At 47.0% G+C, this 26,328-nt stretch overlaps 2 non-coding genes and 1 pseudogene across 2 annotated transcripts; 1 reads left to right on the top strand and 2 right to left on the bottom strand.

Moving 5' to 3' along the window:
* Positions 1–13,733: 13,733 nt before the first annotated feature.
* LOC101597615 lies at positions 13,734–14,790 on the bottom strand (annotated as a pseudogene).
* A 5,234-nt stretch (positions 14,791–20,024) lies between these two features.
* On the top strand, positions 20,025–20,097 carry Trnam-cau. Its single transcript has one exon. It is a non-coding gene; the product is annotated as a tRNA-Met (tRNA).
* A 713-nt stretch (positions 20,098–20,810) lies between these two features.
* LOC123459050 lies at positions 20,811–20,914 on the bottom strand. The gene has a single exon (XR_006635980.1). It is a non-coding gene; the product is annotated as a U6 spliceosomal RNA (small nuclear RNA).
* Positions 20,915–26,328: the final 5,414 nt, after the last annotated feature.

Raw genomic sequence — 26,328 nt, 5'->3', positions numbered from 1 at the left:
CTAACAGTCAACATATGGACATTTTACAAAGTGACAATCAGCTTTCTTTCTCTGTGACAAGGTATCTTAGGAAACTAAAGGGGGAGAGACTCATTTTGAGCACAGCTTCAGAGATTTTATTGCACAGATACTTGGCTCTGTGACTTCCTGGCCTGTGACGAGGCAGAACATCCCGGTGAGGAGGGAGAGCAAAAAGCTCACTTCAGGACGGAGAGAAGGAGAGAGGGAGGGGGTGAGAGTCCTGATACATCCTTCAAGGACCCGATTTCCCATCTGGGAACCAATCCTTCCACACAGGAGCCTCTGGGGGACATCCCAGATCCAAACTCTAATACCTAGAGCCCAGGGCTTCTGGGGGAAAAGCTGCTTTCATTTCTGGGGCAGAGAGAGTATGAATCAACCTTGGAAACATCTTGGGCCAGAAAGCAAGGAAGCTCCTGATGTATGATGAGGACATGTCAAGGCGATGACAAGTGCCAGGTGTGGTGGCTTTGCCTGCAATCCCATCACCCGGGAGGTAGAGGCAGAGGAGATCAGTTCAGGGTCAACCTCTGCTACATAGCAAGTTCCAGGCAAGCCTGGGCAACATGAGACCCTGTCTCAAACGCCAAAAGACAAGACAAAGACACAGAGTCTAACTTGAAAGGGCCCCACCTGCCACATGTGGAATCATTTATGCATCAAAATAATGGTATTGGGCTGGAGAGATGGCGTAGCGGTTAAGCGCTTGCCTGTGAAGCCTAAGGACCCCGGTTTGAGGCTTGGTTACCCAGGTCCCACGTTAGCCAGATGCACAAGGGGGCGCACGCGTCTGGAGTTCGTTTGCAGAGGCTGGAAGCCCTGGCGCGCCCATTCTCTCTCTCTCCCTCTATCTGTCTTTCTCTCTGTGTCTGCCGCTCTCAAATAAATAAATAAATAAATAAATAAATAAATAAATAAATAAATAAATAAATAAAAAAATAATGGTATTAAAGGATTATAATGCATTTAATAAAATAGAAAACCATAAATCCATGCTGATACAGATAAATAAATGCTTGAAAATTTCAAGGTGATATTCAAATAATTAAAAATTTTTTTTGTTAAAAAAATTTTAGTTGGCATACAGAGATTTAGGTATCATTAATTCTGGCATTAAATAACTTTAGGAAAATTCTCCATGCAATGTTGAACTAGTAATTTCAAAGAGAACAAGATTATCAGACACACACACTCCAGTACTTAGGGTTGAACACAGGGCATGACATCCTAGGTAAGCACTCTACCATTAAGTGACATTCCCAGCCTTCCTTTTAATATACATACATACATATATATATGTATGTATGTGTATATATATATATATATATATATATATATATATATATATATATATATATATATAAAATGCATGTGTGTTGTGTGTGATATGGTGTGTGTGATGTGTGGTGTATACACATATGTGTACAGAGATGAACACTGAAAAGGCCAGAGAAGGACATCTGGCAACCCTCTCTCTTTTTTTCTCAATTTTTATTAACAACTTCCATGATTATAAAAAGTATCCCATGGTAATACCCACCCTGCCCCCCCCCCACTTTCCCCTTTGAAATTCCATTCTCCATCATATCCCCTCCCCATCTCAATCAGTCTCTCTTTTATTTTGATGTCATATCTTTTTCTCCTCTTATGATGGTCTTGTGTAGGTAGTGTCAGGCACTATGAGGTCATGGATATCCAGGCCATTTTATGTCTGGAGGGAGCACATTGTAAGGAGTCCTATCCTTCCTTTGGCTCTTACATTCTTTCCGCCACCTCTTCTGCATTAGACCCTGAGCCTTGGAAGGTGTGATCGAGATGTTACTCAGTACTCCAGCCACTTCTTTCCAGCACTATGATACCTTCTGAGTCATCCCAAAGTCACTGCCATCTGAAAAGAGAAGATTCTCTACCTGAAGTGAGAGTAGCATTAATATAAGGGTATAAATATTAAAAGAAGTGCTTACTGGGTAGTTTGATAAGCATACTATGTACATTTTTCCAGACATCAGCAGATGTTACACCCCTAGGGCTCATGAGTACCCCTGTTGTAAGTTTTCAGTATCAGGGATGTATTCCCCCCCATGGAGCAGGCCTCCAGTCCAATTGGAGGGTGGTTGGTTTCCACCATGACAGATGTGCCACTATTGCACCCATTGGCTCATTTGGCCTGGCTGGCCAACTATAAGGCTTGCAGTGTCCACTGTTGAGTATCTTCACTGGTGGTATCTCTTTCTCCCATTGAACTGCATGTAGAATGGCTTCTTCTAGCTTTCTGTCAGCTGGTCTACATGGAGGAGGTTATCAGCTCAGTTCCAGCAGGATTTCTCAGTGGTCTTGCAGCCCAAGTATGTGGAGTCTTCAGCAATAGGGTCTTACCATCTATTCCTGGTGGGAAACCAAGGGCCTTGGCAATGGCCTATAATGTTTTGGGGTTATCAGGGACCTCCCTGGTGGCATCCCTCTCTTATTGCTCATCCATGTGTGTCTTTCTGTGAGACAGGGTCTCTCCTTCAGTTGGGAGCTGCCATCCATCAGGGAGCCCCTGCTGACTGGGGTTACAGCTGTGGGCGATCATGCCCAGCTCTTTATGTGTGTTCTGTGGCAACAACGTTGGTGGTTTCCAGACTGAGAGGCCTGCATGCTTAAGTGGCAAGTGCTCTTAACCACTGAGCCATCTCCCTAGCCCTTAGTTCTGTTTTTAAACTTTTATTTATTTATTTGCAAGCAGAGATACATAGAAGAGAGATAGACAGAGAGAGAATGGGAATGCTAAGGCCCTCTAGCCCCTGCAAACAAACTCCAGATGCATGTGCCATTGGCTTTATGTGGGTACTAGGGAATTGAACCCGGGTTGTTAGGCTTTGCAGGCAGACACCTTAACCACTGAGCAATCTCTCCAGCCCCCTTCCTGTTTTAAACATTTTATTGACAACCTCTGAACATATAGACAAGATGCCATGATCATAGTTCCCTCCCACCACCTTCCCTTCTCCCCTTCCTGAATCCCACCTCCACTAATTTCTTTCTTCTTTCCAACTAGTCTCTCTTTTATTTTTAAAATAATTTTTATTGATTTATTTGCAAGGAGAGAGAGAGAGGGAGAGAGAGAGGGAGGGAATAAGAATGGGTGCACCAGGGTCTCCAGCCGCTGCAAACAAACTCGAGATGCACACACCACTTTGTGTATTTGGCTTTATATGAGTATTGGGGAATCAAACCCAGGGTGTTAGGCTATGCAGGTAAGTGCCTTAACTACTGATCCATCTCTCCAGCCTTCTTTTCTATTTTGATGCCATCATTTTTCCCCTCCTATTTTGCAGGCCTTGTGTAGGTTACTTTTTAATATTTGGGACAGGGTCTCACTAAGGCACTGAGGCTCTCCTTGAACTTGCTCTGTAGCCCAGGCCTGCCTAAGACTTGTGTTCCTTCTGCCTCAGTCTCCTGAGTAGCTGGGATTAAAAGTCTGCACCAGCAGGCCCAGTTCAAAGTGACTACATTTCACAAGGGGATAAATCAAAATTCCAAGGAACCAAACAACCTCAAAGAGGGGAGGACTGGATCTCTTCCATGACATTATTGGCTAAGGATGCCCTGCCCAAATCTAAAGATGAGGTCATGGTAGACAAGGTCAGATGGAGAGACATTTGGCAAAGTAGCAGCCTCTTGTCTTTACAAGTTTCAAAGCCGGGCTGGAGAGATGGCTTAGTGGTTAAGGCACTTGCCTGCAAAGCCAAAGGACCTTGTTTTGATTCCCCAGTACCCACATAAGCTAGATGCACAAGGTGGTACATGTGTCTGGAGTTTGTTTGTAGTGGCTGGAAGACCTGGTGCATCCATTCTCTCTCCCTCTCTAATACAAATAAATAAAAATAAAATAAAATATTTAAAGATTTCAGGCTGGGCGTGTTGGTGCATGCCTTTAATCCCAGAGATAGGAGGATCCCATGAGTTTGAGGCCACCCTGAGACTACATAGTGTATTCCAGGTTAGCCTGGGCTAAAGTGAGACCCTACCTCAAAACAACAATAACAACAACAAAATTTCCAAAATTTCCAAGCCAGGGATGGAGAGATGGCTTAGCAGCTAAGCGCTTGCCTGTGAAGCCTAAGGACCCCGGTTCGAGACTTGATTCCCCAGGACCCACGTTAGCCAGATGCACAAGGGGGCGCACACATCTGGAGTTCATTTGCACTGGCTGGAAGCCCTGGTGCACACATTCTCTCTCTGTCTCCTTCTCTCTGTCACTTTCAAATAAATAAAAAATAAACAAAAAAATTTTTAAAAAATTTCAAAGCCAGGGATGGAGAGATGGCTCAGTAGTTAAAGGCACTTGCCTGCAAAGCTTGATGGCCCGGGTTTGATTCCCCAGCACTCTTGTAAAACCAAATGCACAAAGTGGTGCATGAGTCTGTTGCTTTGCAGTGACAGAAGGTCCTGGGTGCCCATATTCATTCTCTTTCTCTCTCTCTCTCTCTCTTTTGTTTTTGAGATAGGGTCTCACTCTAGTCCAGGATGACCCAAAATTCACCTTGTAGTCTCAGGCTAGCCTTGCACTCATGGTGATCCTCTTCCTGAGTACAGGGATTTAAGGCATGTGCCACCATGCCCGGCTCCATATTCACTCTCTGTCTTTTTCTCTCTTAAGTAAATAAACAAATATCTTTTAAAATGTATTTTATTTATTTATTTGAGAGAAAGAGAGAGGGAGAGGGAGAATGGGCATGCCAAACAAACTCCAGATGCATGTGCTCCCTTGTGCATCTGCTTACGTGGATCCTGGAAAATTGAACCGGGATTCTTTGGCTTTACAGGCAAGCACCTTAACCGCTAAGCCATCTCTCCAGCCCAAATATTCTTCTTTTTTAATAAATGTATCAAAGCCACAAAAGTCCTGAGAAGTCTGGGGACAATCCCTGACTGAATGAGACCCGAGAGTCCTTCTAACTAAATGCAGAGAATGGGTCTATACTTGATTCCTTTGCTGTAAAACACATCTTGAATATCTTGGTGAAACCCACACCGGGCCTGAGGGCTAAAGGTGGCAATTTATCACTCTGGATGTTTAATTTAGTTTTTAAATATTTAAAAATTTCATTTCATTTTTTTTTTTTAGAGAGTGCAAGACATGGAGAGAGAAAGAGAGAGAGAATTGGTGTGCCAGGGCCTCAGCCACTGCAACCCAACTCCAGATGCTTGCGCCACCTAGGGGACATGTGTGACTTTGCGCTTGGGCTCACCTATGTGCGTCTGGCTAACGTGGGATCTGGAGAGTCGAACATGGGTCCTTAGGCTTCACAGGCAAGTGTCTTAACTGCTAAGCCATCTCTCCAGCCCTTATTTATTTTTTGAAAAGGGTAGCCCAGACAACTTCAAACTTGCTGTGTAGCTGAGATTGGCTTTGAATTCCGAGGCCTCCTGCCTTTACCTCCAGAGACCCCTGTTTTAAAGGAAGTGGATGGTATTCCTGAGGATGGCATCTAATGTCTACCTCTGGCATGCACACCCACAAACACGTGTCACCATACATGAATGTACACACACACACACACGCACACATACACACAGAGACATGCATTTTATGTGATCCTATGAGGAAGAAACAACAAGACAAACCTAGAATATGGGACAATCTATAAGAGGTCTCAGGACAACAGCAGGGATGTTTTTGTAAAGAAAGAAACAGGCACCGGGGGATTGTTCCTCACACATCCAGTGGCAGAGACGACATGAGGCTGGGTTTGCCACCAAAGCCCTCGCTCCTCGAGGTGTGTGGGGGGGAATGGCAGAAGGGGGGCCTCAGTCTGTAATTCAGGCTGGCTTGGAATTCACAGTGGTTTTCCTGCTTCAGCGTCTTTGAGTGCTGAAAGCACAGGAGTCATCTTTACACTCTGCCTTATAATTGCTAGTTTAAGTGAGAACCTGCTCGGACAGGCTGCCAACAACCTGGGGTGGACGTTGGAGTGTGCGAAGCATGTCTTGGCTTATTGGCTCCCCCGGTGTGCGTCCCAAGGTAGGGGTCAGCATAACGTAGGCACTAAACCAATGAGTGTTTGGAGAATAAGCCGCTAAGAGTTCCTGGGTGAGAAGCTAGTTGTCACAGATAGAAGGACCCACCCAGGGGCCTGGGCTTACTGGTGTATGGAGCAGCAGGGTCTGGGATCTGGAGGAACAGGGTGCTGTCTGACCCCAAGAGAGGATGTTACCTCCCCTGCCACTTCCCATTAAGAACTGCAACAGCCAGAAACTCATACAGTTTTGTTACCCAGTGACCTGAGAAGTGCAATCAAGTTGAAAATTAGTTGGCATAATTAATTAGACAGGTAAATAGCTCCCTGTCAACACCAATCAATCCATTCTGCATAAAATCAGCTCGCTAAGGCGGGGCGGGGCGCGGAGCTCACACAGCTGCTGTGTCTGCTGGGGTCCAGGATGGTGAGGAGGGGGGGAAGGCTTGGAGTCCTCTCAGGTACCCCAAGCACCACTCATCCACAAAGCCCCCCACAATTACTTTGCAAGGCAGCTTTGTTTTGTTTATTTGTTTGTTTTTGTTTTCTGAGGTTGGGTCTCACTCTAGCCCAGGCTGACGTGGAATTCACTATGTAGTCTCAGGGTGGCCTCCAACTCACCATGATCCTCCAGTGCTGGGATTAAAGGTGTGCACCACCATACTCGGCTCTCCAGGGCAGTTCTCACTGGTGCCATTCCCAGGTCCCAGAAAAGCACAGAATTCCCAGGCTGTATGGCTGCAGGACCCCACTTTGGAGTCCAAATCCTTTACTTGAGATTTACGACATGTAGAAAGACCACAGGAGGGCTGGGAAGATTGCTTGGCGGTTAAAGGAGGCAGTTTTCAAGGTCTGCCAGCCCAGGTTTAATTACCCAGTACACATGGAAAGCCAGATTCACATAGTGATGTATGTATCTGGAGTTAATTTGCAGCAGTGGCAAGAAGCCCTGGCACATCCACGTACTCTCATTCTCTCCCTCTCCCCTTTGTCTCTCTCTCTCTCTCTTACAAATGCTGGTAAATAAATGACTAAATAAATAAAAATTAAAAAAGACCATGGGAGTGCCTAGTTTTCCTTAATAAATGTTCAGGTGCTTTTAAGAAGTTGTGTTTTTTTTTTAAACATTTTTTATTTTTTTATTTACTTATTTGAGAGCGACACACAGAGAAAGAGGCAGAGAGAGAGAGATAGAGAGAGAGAATGGGGCGCGCCAGGGCCTCCAGCCACTGCAGACGAATTCCAGATGTGTGCGCCCCCTTGTGCATCTGGCTAACATGGGTCCTGGGGAATCGAGCCTCGAACTGGGGTCCTTAGGCTTCTCAGGCAAGCGCTTAACCGCTAAGCCATATCTCCAGCCCAGAAGTTGTGTTTTTTAAGCCGGGTTTGGTGGCACATGCCTTTTATCCCAGCACTGAGGAGGCAGAGGTGGAAGGATTGCTGTGAGTTCGAGACTACATAGTGAATTCCAGCTCAGCTTGGGCTAGAGAGAGACTCTACCTAGGGCAAAAAATGTCTTTTAAGAAAACATTTTATTTTTATTTATTTATTTATTTTAAAGAGAGAGGAGTGAGGGAGAAAGAAAGAGGCACATAAAAAGAAGGAAAGAGAATGAGCATTCTAGGGTTGTCAGCCACTGCAAAGGAACTCCAGACACATGTGCAGCTGACTTACGCGGGTCCTGGGGAATTGAACCTGGGTCCTTAAGCTTTGTATGTACCTTAACTGCTGAGCCATCTCTCCAGCCTCCACGTGGGGGTGTTTATGAATAAGCTCCTATAAATAATCATATGTATAAAGTTTTTACTCCATCTGGGAGTGATATTGACGGCCTTTATGGTGTTTATAGAACTTTGAAAGAAGTTGCCAAACTGTATTTGAGAGGGTGGACCCCCACCAACAGTGAATGGCCTTGGCAGTATAGGAACTTTAAGAAATGACATCACACATTGCTCATGACTATGGTGTCATAATTTGCAAACCCAGCACAAAATGCAAACGTGGACCCCTTATTCAAAAGCAGAGAAAATACCATTGAAGTTTTTAAACCAATAGTCAGTTTCCCTTCTTCTATGGTCTTTCTCATGGCAACACAGTGTTTCTTATTATTTTAAATTAATTAATTTATTTGAAAGCACAGAGATAGGGAGAAGAGAGACAGAAAGAATGGATGCACTAGGGCAGAAGGTCTCTGCAAATGAACTCCAGATACATATGCCCCTTTGTGCAACTGGCGTTATTTACGTGGGGACTGGAGAATTGAACCCAGGTTCTCAGGCTTTGCAGGCAAGTGCTTTAACCACTGAGCCATCTCTCCAGCCTGTGGTCTTTCTTTTCTTCTTCTTCTTTTTAAAATGTTTTTTATTTTTATTTATTTGAGAGATAGGGAGAAAGAGAGAGAGAATGAGAATGGGCACTCCAGGGCCTTTGGCTGCCCCAAACTCCAGACATATCCACCGCCCCCTTTGTGCATATGGCTTATGTGGGTCCTGAAGAATCGAACCTGGGTCCTTTGGCTTTGTAGGCAAGCATCTTAACCACTAAGCCACCTCTCCCGCTGCCCACCCCCACCCGCCGCCGACCTTTTTTTTTTTGGTTTTTCCAGGTAGGGTCTCACTCTAGCCCAGGCTGACCTGGAATTCACTATGTAGTCTGAGGGTGGCCTTGAACTCACAGCAATCCACCTACCTCTGCCTCCTTAGCGCAGGGACTAAAGGCGTGCACCACCATGCCCGGCTCTGTGGTTTCTTGTTTGCTCGTGGTGAGTTTGCATGTGTTGATGGGAAACACATCTAAATACAGGGAGACCCACAGGCACAGGAGGACAAGCGTCCTCAGCCATCCCGTGAGCCAGTGCCTGACTCCCATGTAGATGGGAGGTGCTGGGTTCTAAGAAAAAGTTCTCCACGCTGGGGGCCCAGGCCTTCCAAGAGCAGCTACTTTGTAATCAGAATGTTTCTACCTGACCTTCAGGCTGTTTCCTAAATTCATGGAAGCTGCAAAACCAAGATGAAACAACTTTGTCAGAAAGCAGTTGTGCAATTTCAGGCCCAACGCTACGTTTGAAGGACAGGCGCACAGATGCGGGAGTAGATCTCACTGATGAGGTTTGAAAGGACTGGGCCTTAGACAGCCCAGCCCTTGTAAACCAGCTGTCACATGTCAAACCACACACCCATTAGTGTGTGAACCACGGCTTCATGGCTCTGTGCCCTAACTCTGCCTGGGGCGACAGGAGACACCGTGACCCCAGCCACTGCTGCTATACTTGTTGGAACGGGGGCAACCCCTGTCTTGTTCTGGGACTGAACCTGGAATGGGCAGGTCCCAGCTTTGGGCCTCAAGGCTATTGGGCCCACACCCTCCACCACCTGTACCACCTGGCAGTAGGGGTGTAGTGGGAGGGTCTTGCCAGGTGAGAAGGTAACCCTTACTGTCTGGCTAAGGAACCTGCCTGTTCTACCCACTCAGAATGTGGAGGGGGGATGGTGGACTTAGAGAGTCCAATCCTAGCCAGTTTGCACAAAGGCCCGCTTGTAGAAATCCTAGCCTGCAACCTTGTAAATCTTGGATCACCCTAGGCCTGAGGTTTAGAAGCCGGGGACAGTCTCATCCTCAAGGGAAGCCCTGCCACTGGGGCAGGGAAATGTTCCTTGCAATCTTGAAGTTGTTCAAGGGTGCCAGGACCCCTATCGGCTGCATGCAGGGCTGGGGAGGTAGTTCAGTTGACAAGGTACTTGCCATACAAATGCTCAGCCACTTTGAAAGCCAACACTGTGGTGGGCATCTATAATCCCAGTGACGTAGGGATTAAGTCCAGGGAGGGATTAAGTCCATAAAGAGGCTGGAGAGCCCTGACCTGTTGGGAGCTATGAACCAAACCTCGGCCATGTTGACAGAAACTGCCATATAGCAAGTTAAGTTTCTTTTTCCTCATCTAATGATCTATTACCAGAAATGAAGGAGCCGTTACGCCTGGGTGATAGCCTCTCCTGGTGCTGCCGGTAATTGATGAAGAAACAAAGAAATTACATTTAACCAGTAACCCTGTGATGTCTGACCTGGTTATGATTCCTTCCCCCCACAACCCTATAAAAACCTATGTGTAAAAATAAACTTCGAGGGCTGGAGAGATGGCTTAGCGGTTAAGCGCTTGCCTGTGAAGCCTAAGGACCCTGGTTCGAGGCTCGGTTCCCCAGGTCCCACGTTAGCCAGATGCACAAGGGGGCGCACGCGTCTGGAGTTCGTTTGCAGAGGCTGGAAGCCCTGGCGCGCCCATTCTCTCTCTCTCTGTCTTTCTCTCTGTGTCTGTCACTCTCAAATAAATAATAAATAAATAAAATTTAAAAATAATAATAATAAAAATTTAAAAAATAAACTTTGAGACCTTGACAAATACATCTTGGTCTCCTTCTTGTGTCTGTTTGCCTCCCCCATTCAGCTTGGCTTCTCCCCAAGTCCTTGTTCAACTCCCCGCTGGCCGGGGCACTGACCCACGAACCCAAATTTTGAGTGGTTGTCAAAAGTCATCAAAAAATTGAAAACACACTGCCAGATGTGGTGGTGCACGCCTTTAATCCCAGTGCTTAGGAGGCAGAGGTAGAAGGATCATCATGTGTTCAATGCCACTCTGAGACTATATAGTGAATTCCAGGTCAGCCTGGGCTAGAGAGAGAGACCCTATCTTGAAAAACCAGAAAAGAGACTCAGAGAGGAGTCAATTAGGAATTATGAGATGTATTTTAGGGAGAATTTGGATCCAGTGGGAAGACAAGCAGCAATGTCCAAGCCTAAAGTTCTCCCCCTTTCCAGCCTAGTTGGCAAGGCAGGGAGACTGGAGAAAATTCCCCTCACATAGAGAAAGAGCCAAAAGATTCCCAAAGGGGCTAAGAGCCAAGAGACTCAGAGCTAAGAAAGCCAAGGGCCGAGAGCCAAAAGGTAAAAGGTAAAAGGCCAAGAGATTCATGCACATACTTAGAATCATTTCTATGGGTCAAATGTTCAATTAGAATGAGCTTCATTGGGCTGGGGAGACTGGCTTAATGGTTGATGGCACTTTTTTTTCTTTCTTGCTCTCTTTCTTCCCTCCTTTCCTCCTTTCTTTCTTTCTTTTGTTCTCCCTTCCTTCCTTCCTTTCTTTCTCCCTTCCTTCCTTCCTTTCTTTCTTCCTCCCTCCCTCCCTCCTCCCTCCCTCCCTCCCTCCCTCCCTCCCTCCCTCCCTCCCTCCCTCCCTCTCTTTCTTTCCTAGGTAAGGTCTCATTGTAGTCCAGGCTGACTTGGAATTCACTGTGTAATCTCAGGGTGGCCTCGAACTCACTGTGATCCTCCTACCTCTGCCTCTGTGCTGAGATTAAAGTCATGTGCCACCACGCCTGGCTAAAGGCACTTTTTTTGTTTGTTTGTTTCTCACTTTTTCTTTCTTTTTTTTTTTTAAATTTTATTTATTTATTTGAGAGAGAGAGAAATACAGAAATAGGCAGGTAGACAGAGAGAATGGGTGTGCCAGGGCTTCCAGCCACTGCAAACGAACTCCAGATGCATGCTCCCCCTAGTGCATCTGGCTAACATGGGTCCTGGGGAATCGAGCCTCGAACCGGGGTCCTTAGGCTTCACAGGCAAGCACTTAACCACTAAGCCATCTCTCCAGCCCTGTTTCTCACTTTTTCAAGGTAGTGTCTAACTCTACCTCAGGCAGACCTGGAATTCATTATGTAATCTCAGGGTGGCCTTGAAATCACGTTGATTCTCCTACCTCTGCCTCCCGAGTGCTGGGACTAAAGGCATGCACCACCATACCTGGCTTAAAGGCACTTTTCTTGCAAAGCCTGCTTGACCCTGGTTTGATTCCCTGAAACCCATGTAAAGCCAGGTGCACAAAGTGTCATCTGCATCTGGTGATCATTTGCAGTGGCAAATGACCCTGGCATACCCATATTTTTTATTCTGTGTGTGTGTGTGTGTGTGTGTTCACGTGTCTTTCTTCAATAAATAAATAAATAAAATATATAATAAAATAAAAAATGTATTTAAAAAAAGAATGAGGGCTGGAGAATGGCTTAGCGGTTAAACACTTGCCTGTGAAGCCTGAGGACCCTGGTTCAAGGCTTGATTTCCCAGGACCCACATAAGCCAGATGCACAAGGGGGCGCACGCATCTGGAGTTCATTTGCAGTGGCTGGAGGCCCTGGTATGCCCTTGCTAGCTCTCTCTCTCTCTTTCCCCCTTTCTCTCTCTGCCTGTCACTCTCAAATAAGTAAATAAAAATAAAAACAAAAAAAAAATTAAAAAAAAAATGAAGCCAGGCATGGTGGCCCACACCTTTAATCCCAGCACTTGGGAGGCAGAGGTAGGAGGATCACCTTGAGTTCGAGGCCACCCTTAGACTACATAGTGAATTTCCAACTCAGCCTGGACTAGAGTGAAATCTTACCTCGAAAAGAAAAAAAAAAGAATAAGTCTCAGGTGTGTAAGGGAGGGTCTTGATTGGTTGGTGGACTCAAGAGGCTGACTCAGGAAGGACCAGGCCTTAGGTGTGCTAGAGTAAGGAAGAAGCAGGAAGTTGCTGCCAGGGAGGGTCATTTGCAGCCAGCTTGGATGAGACTGGATCAGATTTGAGTTCTAATCCTGCCAGGGCAGGCAAAGTGGCATCCATGATTCTGTGGGCCTGACTACCTACCAGAAATAAACTATCTTGCTTCTAACCCATACCACCAGAGCACCTATAACAAGAAGAAACACAGAGACAGAACAGCCTCCAGGAAGCTTGCAGGCCAGTGAGCATAACACACACCCAACAGAAGAAAAAAAGAGAGAAGCCAAGCTTGGGAGCCTGTAATCCCAGCATTCAGGATGCCGGTACAGGAGGATGGAGGAGGGTTCAAGACCAGCTTGGGCTCTGTAGTGAGATCTTGTCACAGACAGGAAAACCCAAGCCAACCATGACCCTGACCAGTGGTGAGTGTTAAGATTGGGAGAGGGCAGAGGCCACGAGAACACAGAGGCTCTTGCGCTGTGACAGGGGCCTCAGGAGGGATGAGTTGGCAGTGGGGGATGTCTGCCAGTGGGGTGGGGTGGGAGCAGGTTGAAATAAACCAGAGAGAACAGCCGGGGACCCCTCAGGATGTGACTCCTCCTCTGGGCAGTGGAGCTGTGAGGCTGCCTAGCAGGACACGATCAACTTGCACAACATCGGTAACGGACCCCATGGAGTCTCTTAGGGACATCTGGCAGCAGCAGGGGTGAGGTGATCTCCTTCTGCTCTGCCAGTGAGGCTCCGAGCCGCTGCTCCGGGGTGTTGTCAATAACAGGCTGACTCCCGCCTGGCCATTCACTCATCAAGTTGGATCCGAGCTTCGGGGTCCTTCTGCTGCCCTGGACGGATGATAGAGGAACCGCCGGCTACTTCCTACGGGGCACATCTGAGGACAGTTCTCCTCCTCTTCCCTCTATCTCCACCTCAGCCTGCCTCCCCTTGCCCAGATGGTCTCCTCTGACTTGTTACAGTTAAAGGCCTGTCATGCTACAAGCCCTGGCTGAAAGGGGCCAGGCCTGGGGACCTCCGCTGGTCCCAGAGCACTGAGCAAAATGTCAGCCCTTAGGGCATTCCTCCCCAGCTTCTTCCCCACAACCCCTGCCCTTCCCTGCTCTCACCACCTCTCTAGTTTATTCATTCATTCATTGTTTTTTTCTTTCTTACATAAACAGGCTGTATTTGCAGGGGAGCAGGAATTTAATCAAACAAGCCAAATCCCATATCGTCATCTGATTCCTCAGACTCTTCTTTCTTCTCATCCTTCTCCTCTGCTGCAGCAGGGGCAGAACCAGCAGCAGGAGTCAGGGGCAGCTGAGCCAGCCACACACAGCCTCACCAGCAGGCACGCTGGCGAGCTTGCCAATACCTTGGGCGATGACATCTTCAATATTTTTCCCGTTCAGCTCACTGATGACCTTGTTAAGCAGGTCATCATCAGCCTCGATGCCCTCGCTGTCCAGGATCTCCTTGGCACTGGGGAGGAGTTGCCCCCGAGGGCCGCCAGCAGGTAGGAGGTGACGTAACGAGGCGGTCAGGCCTAGCCGTGCGACCTTGGTGAGGTCTGTAAGCGAAAGTCATTGTTTTTTCTTTAATATTTTGATTTATTTATTTGACAGAGAAAGAGGGAGGGGGGGAGAGAGAGAGAGAGAGAGAGAGAGAGAGAGAATGGGTGCACCAGGGCCTCCAGCCACTGCAAACAAACTACAGACGTGTGTCCTTTTGGGCATCTGGTTAATGTCGGTCCTGGGGAATCGAACCTGGGTCCTTTGGCTTTGCAGGCAAACACTTTAACTGCTAAGCCATCTCTCCAGCCCTATTAGTTGTTTTTTTGAGGTAGGGTCTTGCTCTAGCCCAGAGAGACTCGCAATACACTATGTAGTCTCAGGGTGGCCTCAAACTCACAGCGATCCTCCTACCTCTGCCTCCAGAGTGCTGGGATTAAAGGGGTGTGCCACCATGCCCTAGTTGGTTTATTTTCAGTTGAAAATAAACCTCCTTTCACTGGGAAGGAGATGCGCAGAGGTTTGGAAAGGCTCCTTCATGTCCTTCCAGCTGAGCAGTCACCACAGGGAACCACACGGGGAGAGAGGAGCCGGGCCAGGAGTGGCTCCCAAGCTGCTCACAATCCCTACCGGGCAGGTGGAGGCAGTGACAGTGGGTGAGACGGGCGACAGGTGAAAAGTCCCGCTGACTCATACCGGCTGCACTTACGATCTCGGCCTTCAGGTACATGGAGAATTCTTCCCGGGCTAAGAGGCCGGGGAAAATCTTGTTTTATTTTGGCTGCCCACAAGTTCCTCAGACTTCCACTGCCCAACATAGACACAAACGTCCATTGCAGTGTTTGTTATGAATTAGGGAGACTTAGATCTTCCAGAATTAGAAGACCTTGGGCAGCAAAGTCCTCACCCTGGGAAGCTGAGCAGAAACGTGACCCCGCACCGTGCTAGACTTCCGAGATGCAGGCATCTACGGTTCTGCTTTCTTCCCAGGCCTGTCTCCTTGGCTTCGGAGGGATGGCCGTCTTCTTCCTGCGTCCCCACGGGGTCCTGCGCATGCCAGGGTCCTGCTGGCTTCTCAGAGACACTCCCAACACTTACACAGAATGAGGGCAATGCGGGTGCATGTCCAAGGGAAGCTCTTCATTGAGCAGAAAGAAGCGCATAAACTCCAAGTGTCCACATGTCCTTACAGAGACACCCACAGGGCTCCCCAGGACGAGGCGGAGGGACTTTGTTTACTCGCACATGTCACGCATTGGACTATCGTTCTCGACTCTCTCTTTTTTTTTTTTTTTTTTTTTTTACAGTGGGGCTCAGATTTCAGGGAGGCCTCTTTAAATTTTTCCTGCATAGTTAGATCATTTGTTCTCGATTCTTGCTCCCTTCCCTCATTCCCTGTCTTGTACCTCTGTAGCCCCTCTCACCATGAGGTAAGGGTACTACCCTGCCTCAGTGATGTTGACTTTGGCCATATGACTTGCTTGAAGCCGGGGCCCTATGCATGCTAGGCAAGTTCTCTACCACTGAGCCACATCCTTACCCCTGGCGTCCATTTTTATTAATTTTGGAACAGAATTGCAACAAGTTGCTCAGGCTGTCCTTGAACTCACTCTGTAGCCTAGGCATTCCTTGAACTTGAGCTCCTCTTTCCTCAGGCTCCTTTATAGCTGGGATTATAGGTCTGAGCTAGGAGGCCCAGCTGGTCCATGGAATCTTAGTGGACCTACTAAGAGCCCAGGCTTTCAGTGTGCAGACCTGGCATGACAGAGTCTCTTGGGCTGCTGGTCCTCTCCAAAAAGAGTAAGTCTTAGAAATGGCCGGTCCGAGGACAATGGAGAGGCATGAAAATCAGAGTGCATCCAGCCTCAGCCTGGACTGGGGACTAGCTAAGCCAGGCTTGTGAGCAAGAAAAGGCATGCTGGGGCTGGAGAGATGGCTTAGCACTTAAGACGCATGCCTGTGAAGCCTAAGAACCCTGGTTCGATTCTCCAGGTCCCACCTAAGCCAGATGCATGTGGTGGCGCATGTATCTGGAGTTCGTTTGCAGTGGCTAGGGGCCCTGGAGCACCCATGCTGTCTCTGTCTCTCTCTCTCTCCTCTCTGTCTCTAATAAACAAATAAAAATAAATCTTGGGCTGGAGAGATGGCTTAGCGGTTAAGCACTTGCCTGTGAAGCCTAAGGACCCCGGTTCGAGGCTCGCTTCCCCAGGTCCCACGTTAGCCAGATGCACAAGGGGGCGCACGCGTCTGGAGTTCGTTTGCAGAGGCTGGAAGCCCTGGCGCGCCCATTCTCTCTCTCTCCCTCTATCTGTCTTTCTCTCTGTGTCTGTCGCTCTCAAATAAATAAAAAAAAAATTAAAAAAAAAATCTTAAGCTGGGCATGGTGGCGCACGCCTTTAATCCCAACACTCGGGAGGCAGAGGTAGGAAGATCGCCGTGAGTTCGAGGCCACCCTGAGACTACATAGTGAATTCCAGGTCAGCCTGAGCCAGTGTGAGACCCTACCTCGAAAAACCAAAAAAAAAAAAAAAAAAGTTAAAAATAAATCTTAAAAAGTATTTAAAGAAAAGGCATCCTTGCCTGCTAATGCACAGTGGACTAAGTCACACACAAAGGGACAAATGTCACACGCTTCTGCTTATGAGAGATCTTGATCAGCCAAATTTGTAGAGACAAAAGGTAGATTAGAGGCTGTCAGGGGCTGGGAAGGGAGGGTGGCCACGGACATTTTTTTGTTTAAGGAATAGAGTTTCTGTTTAAAACAATTGTGGTAGTTTAAGTGTATGCCCTCCCCCCCAATAGACTTGGCTGTTTTATTAAAGCTTGCCTTCGGCTGCCTGGATGGAGGAGGTATCACTGGGCATTACTGGGGGCGGATCTTATTTCCTGTCCAGAGGTGTGCAGAGAAGCTTGATCTTTGCCTGGGTCCCTGCTGCTTTGTTCCTTGAGTGTGGTGCTGGCAGCTGGTGGTTTGTCCCTCCGCTTGGATCTGTGAAAGGGGGCCAGCCTCTTCCTCCATTATGGAACTTTCTCTGGATCTGTAAACTGAGTAAATCCCTTCCTCCCATAAACTGTGTCTGTTTGGAAGTTCATCCCAGCAATGTGGAGCTGACTGCAACAAAGGCAGGAAAGAAAAAAAAAAAGACACAGTGACTAAGGCTGGAGCCCAGTGGGTAGAGTGCCTGGCTTTCATGCCTGAGGTGCAGGATAAAGTGGGCATGGCGGCTCATGCCTGTTATCCCAGCACTTAGGAGGAATTGTCATGTAGACAGTTTAATTATTTTATTTTACTGTTTTAAGTTTTTTTTTTAGTTTTTCTTGTTTTGAGGTAGGGTCTCATTCTAGCTCAGGATGACCTGGAATTCACTATGTAATGTAGTCTCAGGGTGGCCTTGAACTTATGATGATCCTCCTACCTCTGCCTCCTGAGTGCTGGGATTAAACAGTTTTTGTTGTTGGTGGTTGTTTTTTGTACTTTTCGAGTAGGGTCTCACTGTAGCCCAGACTGACCTGGAATTCACTATGTAGTCTCGGGGTGCCTTGAACTCAACCAAGTGCTGGTATTAAAGGCGTGTACCACCACGCCCAGCCAACAGTTTATTTATTTATTTATTTTAAACAGCACTTATGCTGGGCATGGTGGCACACGCTTTTAATCCCGGCACTCAGGAGATAGCAGTAGGAGGATTGCTAGCCTGAGACTCCATAGTGAATTCCACGTTAGCCTGGGCTAGACCCTGCTCTGTCTGTCGTCAAGATCATGGAGTTTCTCGTCTCTTCATGGTGCTCATACCGCCAGGTGCTGCCGGCCTGATCCACTGATCTTTCTAGGTCTGGGTGATTTCACTATTTCTCCCCCAGATACCAGAAGAGGTGACAGGTGTGTGCAGTGAATATCTGCAAACTGATTTTCTAGGTCCACATGAAGGCCCCAATTCATTTGCTGGGGCCTGGATCCCTTCACCTGTCCAGTTCGTCTGTCTCCCAAACCACCTAGGCTCTATGCCCCTTTCACAAGTGCAGACTCCAGGACCAACCCCCCTCCTAGGATCCTGTGTACCTCTAACTGTTAGAGAGAAAAAAAGAAAAAAAAAAAAAAAAAGACCTAGGTTCACGCTTTTAATTCCAGCACTCGGGAGGCAGAGGTAGGAGGATCGCTGACAGCTTGAGGCCAGCCTGGGACTATAGAGAGTTCCAGGCTAGCCTGGGGTAGAGTGAGACCCTACCTTGGGGAAAAAAAATAGAAAAACAAAACAAAACAAAAATGACCTAAAATAGCTAGGTGTGATTCACAGCCTGTAATCCCAGCATGTAGGAGGCCAGAGGCAGGAGGGTCAGTGTTAGGAGCAATAATTAAGAGTAAAAATGAGATGTTAGAAGCAAAATGGGAGCTGCTAGAAGCAATGATTAGAAGGAGAAATGGAGCAGACACGCGGCAGTGACAAGGTCATCATGGCAACCAGGGGCCAAGACCGGAGACTGACCAGAGACCTTCTGCCTGCTGATATGCAAGTGAGCTAACTCTAAGGTGGCTATCAGCAGCCAGTATGACTGAGGAAAAAATGGTTATAAGAATTCCAGCAAAGGGAGAGATGGCTTAGCGGTTTAGAGGTTAAGCGGTTGCCAATGAAGCCTAAGTACCCCGGTTCGAGGCTCGATCCCCCAGGACCCACGTTAGCCAGACGCACAAGGGGGCGTACACGTCTGGAGTTCGTTTACAGCGGCTGGAGGCCCTGGCACGCCCATTCTCTCTCTCTCTGTCTGTCATTCTCAAATAAATTTTAAAAAAATTAAAAAAAATGAATTCCAGCAAAGAAGCTCGGCATGGTGGCGCAGTCTTTAATCCCAGCACTCGGAAGGCAGAGGTAAGAGGATCTCCATGAGTTCCAGGCCACCCTGGGACTACATAGTGAATTCCAGGTCACCCTGAGTTAGAGTGAAAACGTACCCCAAAAAACAAACAATAATAATCATCATAATAAAATAAAAAAAAGAAGTCCAGGGCTGGAGAGATGGCTTAGCTGTTAAGCGCTTGCCTGTGAAGCCTAAGAACCCCGGTTCGAGGCTTGGTTCCCCAGGTCCCACGTTAGCCAGATGCACAAGGGGGCGCACGCGTCTGGAGTTCGTTCACAGTGGCTGGAGGCCCTGGCGCACCCATTCTCTCTCTCTCCCTCTCTCTATCTTTCTCTCTCTGTCTATTGCTCTCAAATAAATAAACAAAAAAATTAAAGCACACACACACACACACACACACACACACACACACACACACACACACACACACACACACACACACACACACACAAAAGAAGTCCTGCAAACACTCAAAGACTGGCCCCGAGGAGACCGACACGGGCCTTGGAGCTCCTGGGGGGCTGGGGCAGCATGTGCGAGTGCGCACGCGCTTGCAAGTGACCCCTGGGCTCCCCCAGCCCAATTCCTCGAGGGGAGGAGCATCCCTGGGCGCCCGGCATCCGGCGCCGGGACACCGTAGGCGCTTAATAAACGTCTCACGCGCGCGTAAACGATACACAAAAAAGGAGCTTAAGGGGCTGAAGAGATGCTCAGCGGTTAAGGCGCTTGCCTGCAAAAGACTAATGACCGGGGTTCAATTCCCCAGTACCCACGTAAAGCCAGATTCACGGAGTGGTTCGTTTGCTGCGCCTGGAAACCCGGATAGGCCCGTTCTGTCTGTTTCTCTTTCTCTCTTTGCAAATAAATAAAGATAACTTTGTTTTTCAAAGGAGCTCACAAAAATCCCTCCCCGATGCTCCTCTTTACCAGTGTCAGCAAGAAACACTGTGCTGGTTGATCAGGCAGGTGGATAAGTCGCGAGTGGGAAAGGGATTGGAAATTCCAAGGATTCCGGGGCTGGAAGCGGCAGGACTGCAAGTCAATCTGAGCATGCGCACTGCTCCTGCCCTATCAGCCTCCTTAGGCTTCGGCGGGAGCCGCCTCCTAGGTGCCTCGTTAGCGCAGTAGGCAGCGCGTCAGTCTCATAATCTGAAGGTCGTGAGTTCGAGCCTCACACGGGGCACAATACTTTTGTAACCAGGGTCCTTGCTTCTTAAAAGGAAGACGGAGTTTTGTTTTCTTGAGCAGCCTTGTAACTGACCCGAAGTGGACGCAGGGAGGAATCGCTCCTTGTCCGCCGGAGCTGGAGGCGAGTGGACACTGGTATGCCCACCCCAGCTGCCGGACGCCACCGTCCGTCCTGTCCCTCGCGCTGTGCGCGGCCTTCGTGGGGCGGGGGGGTCACGATCGGGCCTGGGCCCGGCTGGGGAGCGGTTCCCGGGGCTGCGGGCCCGGAGGGGGCGGGTCTCGAGACCCAGGCGGCGGCGAGGTGGGCGGCGCCGCGTCCTCTGGTTCCCTCCGGTGCGCCCAAACCAAGCAGCCAAGGACGCCCGATCTCCACGCAGGGTCTCCGTGGGCGTGGATGCGGGTCGCTGGCGGCCCGGGTCGGCAGAACCTTCGCTCGGCTCCGGCTAGAGCACCAGCGCGGTGGGTCAGAGAGCTCACTGTAATTACTGGAGGCATGGCACCACAGAGCTATACTGAGGCCTAAAACAAGGAAGCCTTTTGGGAGGCAAGGGGGTTCTCATGAGAGAGAGAGAGAGAGAGAGAGAGAGAGAGAGAGAGAGAGAGAGAGAGAGAGAGAGAGAGAGAGAGAGAGAGAATATCTCTCCAGCCCTGCAGCTCCACTGTTATCCTCCATCTATATCAGGGCTTGTTCAACTTTTTCATTTCTTTTTTAATATGGAACTCTTCACAAATTTGCGAGTCATCCTTGCATGGGGGTCATGGTAATCTCTGTATGGTTACAATTTTAGTATATGTGCTGCGGAAGTGAGCTCTTGTTCAACTTTTTCATTCTTGACTTCTTTCACCTGAGTTTTGGTTTGTGTCTTTTTGTTTGGTTTGTTTTTCAAGGTAGGATCTCACTGTAGCTCACTGACCTGGAATTCACCATGTAGTCTCAGGGTGGCCTTAAACTCATGGTGATACTCCTACCTCTGGCTCGCAAGTGCTGAGATTAAAGGTGTGCTCCACCACACCTGGCACAGTCTGCATTTTAAAAAATACTTTTAGGGCCGGGGAAATGGCTTAGCGGTTAAGGTGTTTGCCTGTGAAGCCTAAGGGTCACGGTTCGATTCCCCAGGACCCACGTAAGCCAGATGCAAAGCACAGGCTGAAATGGAACTCACTCTGTAGACGTGCTGGCCTTGAACTTCAATATTCTTTTTTTTTTCAATTTTAATTTATTTTTTTTTCTTTCACAATTTTTAAAAATTTTTATTAACATTTTCCATGATTATAAAATATATCCCATGGTAATTCCCTCCCTCCCCAACCCCCACACTTTCCCCTTTGAAATTCCATTCTCCATCATATTACCTCCCCATCTCAATCATTGTAATTACATATATACAATATCAACCTATTAAGTACCCTCCTCCCTTCCTTTCTCTTCCCTTTATATCTCCTTTTTAACTTACTGGCCTCTGCTACTAAGTATTTTCCTTCTCACGCAGAAGCCCAATCATCTGTAGCTAGGATCCACATATGAGGGAGAACATGTGGTACTTGGCTTTCTGGGCCTGGGTTACCTCACTTAGTATAATCCTTTCCAGATCCATCCATTTTTCTGCAAATTTCATAACTTCATTTTTCTTTAAAGCTGAGTGGAACTCCACTGTATAAATGTGCCACATCTTCATTATCCACTCATCAGTTGAGGGACATCTAGGCTGGTTCCATTTCCCAGCTATTATAAATTGAGCAACAATAAACATGGTTGAGTATGTACTTCTAAGGAAATGAGATGAGTCCTTAGGATATATGCCTAGGAGTGCTATAGCTGGGTCATATGGTAGATCAATCTTTAACTGTTTTAGGAACCTCCACACTGATTTCCACAATGGCTGGACCGGACAGCATTCCCACCAGCAGTGTAGGAGGGTTCCTCTTTTTCCACATCCCCGCCAACATTTATGATCATTTGTTTTCATGATGGTGGCCAATCTGACAGAGTGAGATGGAATCTCAATAGTTTTAATCTGCATTTCCCTGATGACTAGTGACGTAGAACATTTTTTTAGATGCTTATATGCCATTCGTATTTCTTCCTTTGAGAATGCTCTATTTAGCTCCATAGCCCATTTTTTGATTGGCTTGTTTGATTCCTTAATATTTAACTTTTTGAGTTCTTTGTATATCCTAGATATTAATCCTCTATCAGATATATAGCTGGCAAAGATTTTTTTTTTTCCCATTCTGTAGGTTGCCTCTTTGCTTTTTTCACTGTGTCCTTTGCAGTGCAAAATCTTTGTAATTTCATGAGGTCCCAGTGATTAATCTGTGGTTTTATTGCCTGAGCAATTGGGGTTGTATTCAGAAAGTCTTTGCCAAGACCAATATGTTGAAGGGTTCCTCTACTTTTTCCTCTAGCAGTTTCAGAGTTTCAGGTCTGATGGTAAGGTCTTTAATCCATTTGGACTTAATTCTGCATGGAGAGATAGAAGGATCTATTTTCATCCTTCTACAGATAAATATCCACTTTTCCCAACACCATTTGCTGAAGAGGCCTTCTTTTCTCCAGTGAGCATTTTTGGCATTTTTATCGAATATCAGATGGCTATAGCTACCTGGACTTACATCTGGGTCCTCTATTCTGTTCCACTGATCTACATGTCTGTTTTTGTGCCAGTACCACGCTGTTTTTGTTACTATGGCTCTGTAGTATAGGTTAAAATCAGGTATGGTGATATCACCAGCCTTATTTTTGTTGCTCAGTATTATTTTAGATATTTGAGGGTTTTTGTGATTCCAAGTGAATTTTTGGATTGTTTTTTCTATTTCCATGAAGAATGCCTTTGGAATTTTGATAGGGATTGCATTAAATGTGTAGATTGCTTTAGGTAAGATTGCCATTTTCACAATATTGATTCTTCCAATCCAGGAACAAGGGATGTTTCTCCACTTTCTAATATCTTCTGCAATTTCTCACTTGAATGTTTTAAAGTTCTCATTGTAGAGATTCTTTACTTCCTTGGCTAGGTTTATTCAAAGGTACTTTTTTTTTTTGATGCAATTGTAAATGGGAGTGATTCTCTGATTTCATCCTTTGTGTTTTTTTAAAAATATATTTTATTTATTTATTTGAGAGAGAGAGAAAGAGGTACAGAATGGGCCTCCAGCCACTGCAAACAAACTCCAGATGTATGCACCTCCTTGTGCATCTGGCTTATGTGGGTCCTGGGGAATTGAACCAGGGTCCTTTGGCTTTGCAGGCAAATGCCTTAACTGCTAAGCCATCTTCTCCAGCCCGTCTGTGTGTTTTTTGTTAGCATATTATATGAAGGCTACTGATTTCTTTGTATTTATTTTGTATCCTGCTACATGGCTGTAGATTTTGATCAGCTCTAACAGTTTGTTAGTAGAGTCTTTAGAGTCCTTTATGTATAGAATCATATCATCTGCAAATAATAACTTGATCTCTTTCTTTCCAATTTGTATCCCTTTTATGTATGTCTCTTGCCTTATTGCTATGGCTAAGACTTCCAAAACTATATTAAATAAAAGTGTGGACAGTGGATACCCTTGCCTTGTTCCTGATTTTAGTGGAAAAGCTTCCAGTTTTTCCCCATTTAGTAATATGTTGGCTGTAGGCTTGTCATAAATAGCTTTTATTATATTGAGATATGTTCCTTCTATTCCCAGTCTCTGTAGGACTTTTATCATGAAGGGATGTTGGATTTTGTCAAACGTTTTCTCTGCATCTAATGAGATGATCATGTGATTTTTGTCCTTCAACCCATTTATGTAATGTATTACATTTATAGATTTGCATATATTGAACCCTCCCTGCATATCTGGGATAAAGCCTTCTTGGTCAGGGTGAATGATCTTTTTGATATACTCTTGTATTCTGTTTGCCAATATTTTGTTGAGAATTTTTGCAACTATGTTCATGAGAGAGATTGGCCTGTAATTATCTTTTTTTGTTCTATCTTTGCCTGGTTTTGGTATCAGGGTGATGCTGGCAACATAGAAGGAGTTTGGTAGAATTCCTTCTTTTTTGTATTTCCTGGAAAAGCTTGAGAAGCAATGGTGTTAGCTCTTCCTTGAAGGTCTGGTAAAATTCAGCAATGAATCCATCTGGGCCTGGGCTTTTAGTGTGTATTTATGTCTGCCATTTTTGTGTGTGTGTGTGTGTGTGTGTGGTTCTGGTTCTATCTTTGCTCTCTTGTGTTAACTAGTATTTGAGTATTGCTTGTCTTTTCCAGGTTCCTTATATGTGTGCTTTTCCTTTTCTTCAGCATGAAGGATTCTATCAAGTATTTTCTGTAGAGCTAGTTTTGTCTTCAAATACTCCTTTAACCTGCTTTTGTCATGGAATGTCCTTATTTCTCCATCTATTTGAATGGATAGCTTTGCAGGATAAAGTAACCTTGGTTGACAGTTGTTATCTTTCAGAACTTGGAATACATCACTCCAAGCCCTTCTGGCTTTTAAAGTTTGTGTTGAATAATCCGCTGTAACCCTGATGGGCTTGCCTTTGTAGGTAACTTGATTTTTCTCTCTAACTGCTTTCAATATTTTTTCTTTGGTTTGTGTGTTTGGTAGTTTGATTATAATATGGTGAGGAGAGGTTCTTTCCAGGTTTTGTCTGGCTGGAGTTCTAAAGGCTTCCCGTATCTGCATTGGCACCTCTTTCCCAATTTGGGGGAAGTTTTCTTCTACGATTTTGTTGAAGATGCCTACTATGCCTTTGGAGTGGAATTCTTCTCCTTCTACTATGCCCTGAATTCTTTTTTAAAAAAATTTTTTTTAAAAAATTTTTATTTATTTACTTGAGAGCGAAAAAATATTTTTTGTTAGTTTTTATTTATTTATTTGAGAGTAACAGAGAGAGAGACAGAGAGAGGGAGAGAGACAGATAGAGAGAGAATGGGTGTGCCAGGGCTTCCAGCCACTGCAAACGAACTCCAGACGCGTGCGCCCCCTTGTGCATCTGGCTAACGTCAGTCCTGGGGAATTGAGCCTCAAATTGGGGTCCTTAGGCTTCACAGGCAAGCGCTTAACTGCTAAGCCATCTTTCTAGCCCATGCCCTGAATTCTTATATTTGATCTTTTCATAGTGTTGCAGTCTGGTTCGCATTGCTGGTAGAAATCACCCAACCAAGAGTAGCTTCTGGGAAAAAAGAGGTTTATTTTGGCTCACAGATCCAAGTCAGCTTGTGACCAAGTGAGACCCTTCCCTGGTGCAATCAATCCCAATTACCTTTTTGGATGGTTTTGGTCTCAGTCAAGTTGCTGGCTGGATCATTGGGCTGCTGTTCTGATTTCTGGAGCTGGGCACTGGATTTTCCTGCAGGGCAAACCGATCCTGGCAACTGTGGCCCTGCAGATTGGCACCCCCGCTGCTGGAACTGCTACTGCTGCTGCCGCTGCTGCTGTAGCTGCCACTGCTGGAAGTGCCGCTGCTACCTCTGAAGCTGCTGCTGCCTCTGAAGCTGCTGCTGCTGGATCTGCTGCTGCTGGGGCCGCTGTTGCTGGTGCTGGAGCCGCTGATGTTGCTGCCGAACTCTGCTCCTGCTTGGGTCCCGCTGTCAGCCCAAGTTGGCGTGGCCGGTCCCGGGCCGCTGCTGTGTTCGCTGGAGCTGGGCTCAGGCGGTGGGGGAGGGGAGGGAGCCGCGGCTGCTCTGGTTGTCTCGCTTCTCCACGTGTGCTTTTACCTCGCGGTCTGCTCCTCCCTCCGCTGCTCGCTGCCGCTCTCCCCTCACGTTTCCCGAGTTGCGGAGAGCGCGGTGTGAGGGGAAAATCCCGCACCTGGCTTTTCCTGCGGCTGGAGCCGAGTCTGGCGGTTTTCTGCTGCGCCGCGGCTGTGGCGGTTGGCCGAGCTGCCGGAGCCGCTTTTCCCGCCTGTGCAGGCTCTGGATGCTCTAGAACTCTTCTACTTCTCCGCTGCCGCTTCAATTTCCTATACACCTCACTTTTTAGTAAAAGTGTGTATTTTGCTGAGTTTTTTTGGTCTTTTTCCCCCCTAGGCTGCTTTGGTGTGGTGCCTACGCCGCCATCTTAACCGGAAGTCAAACTTCAGTCTTCTTATCTCAGTCTGGGTATTGGGATTAAGTGTGTACCACCCCAGGTTTGATTCCCCAGTGCCCACATAAGCCAGATGCACAAGGGGCACATGCATTTGAAGTTGATTTGCAGTGGCTAGAGGCCCTCGTGTATCCAATGTCTCTCTCCCTCCCTCCCCCCT

This window comes from Jaculus jaculus, chromosome 2 (assembly GCF_020740685.1).
Source record: "Jaculus jaculus isolate mJacJac1 chromosome 2, mJacJac1.mat.Y.cur, whole genome shotgun sequence".
Taxonomy (NCBI): domain Eukaryota; kingdom Metazoa; phylum Chordata; class Mammalia; order Rodentia; family Dipodidae; genus Jaculus; species Jaculus jaculus.
The sequence above is the reverse complement of the archived record's forward strand: the minus strand, read 5'-3'. Positions and strand labels throughout refer to the sequence as shown.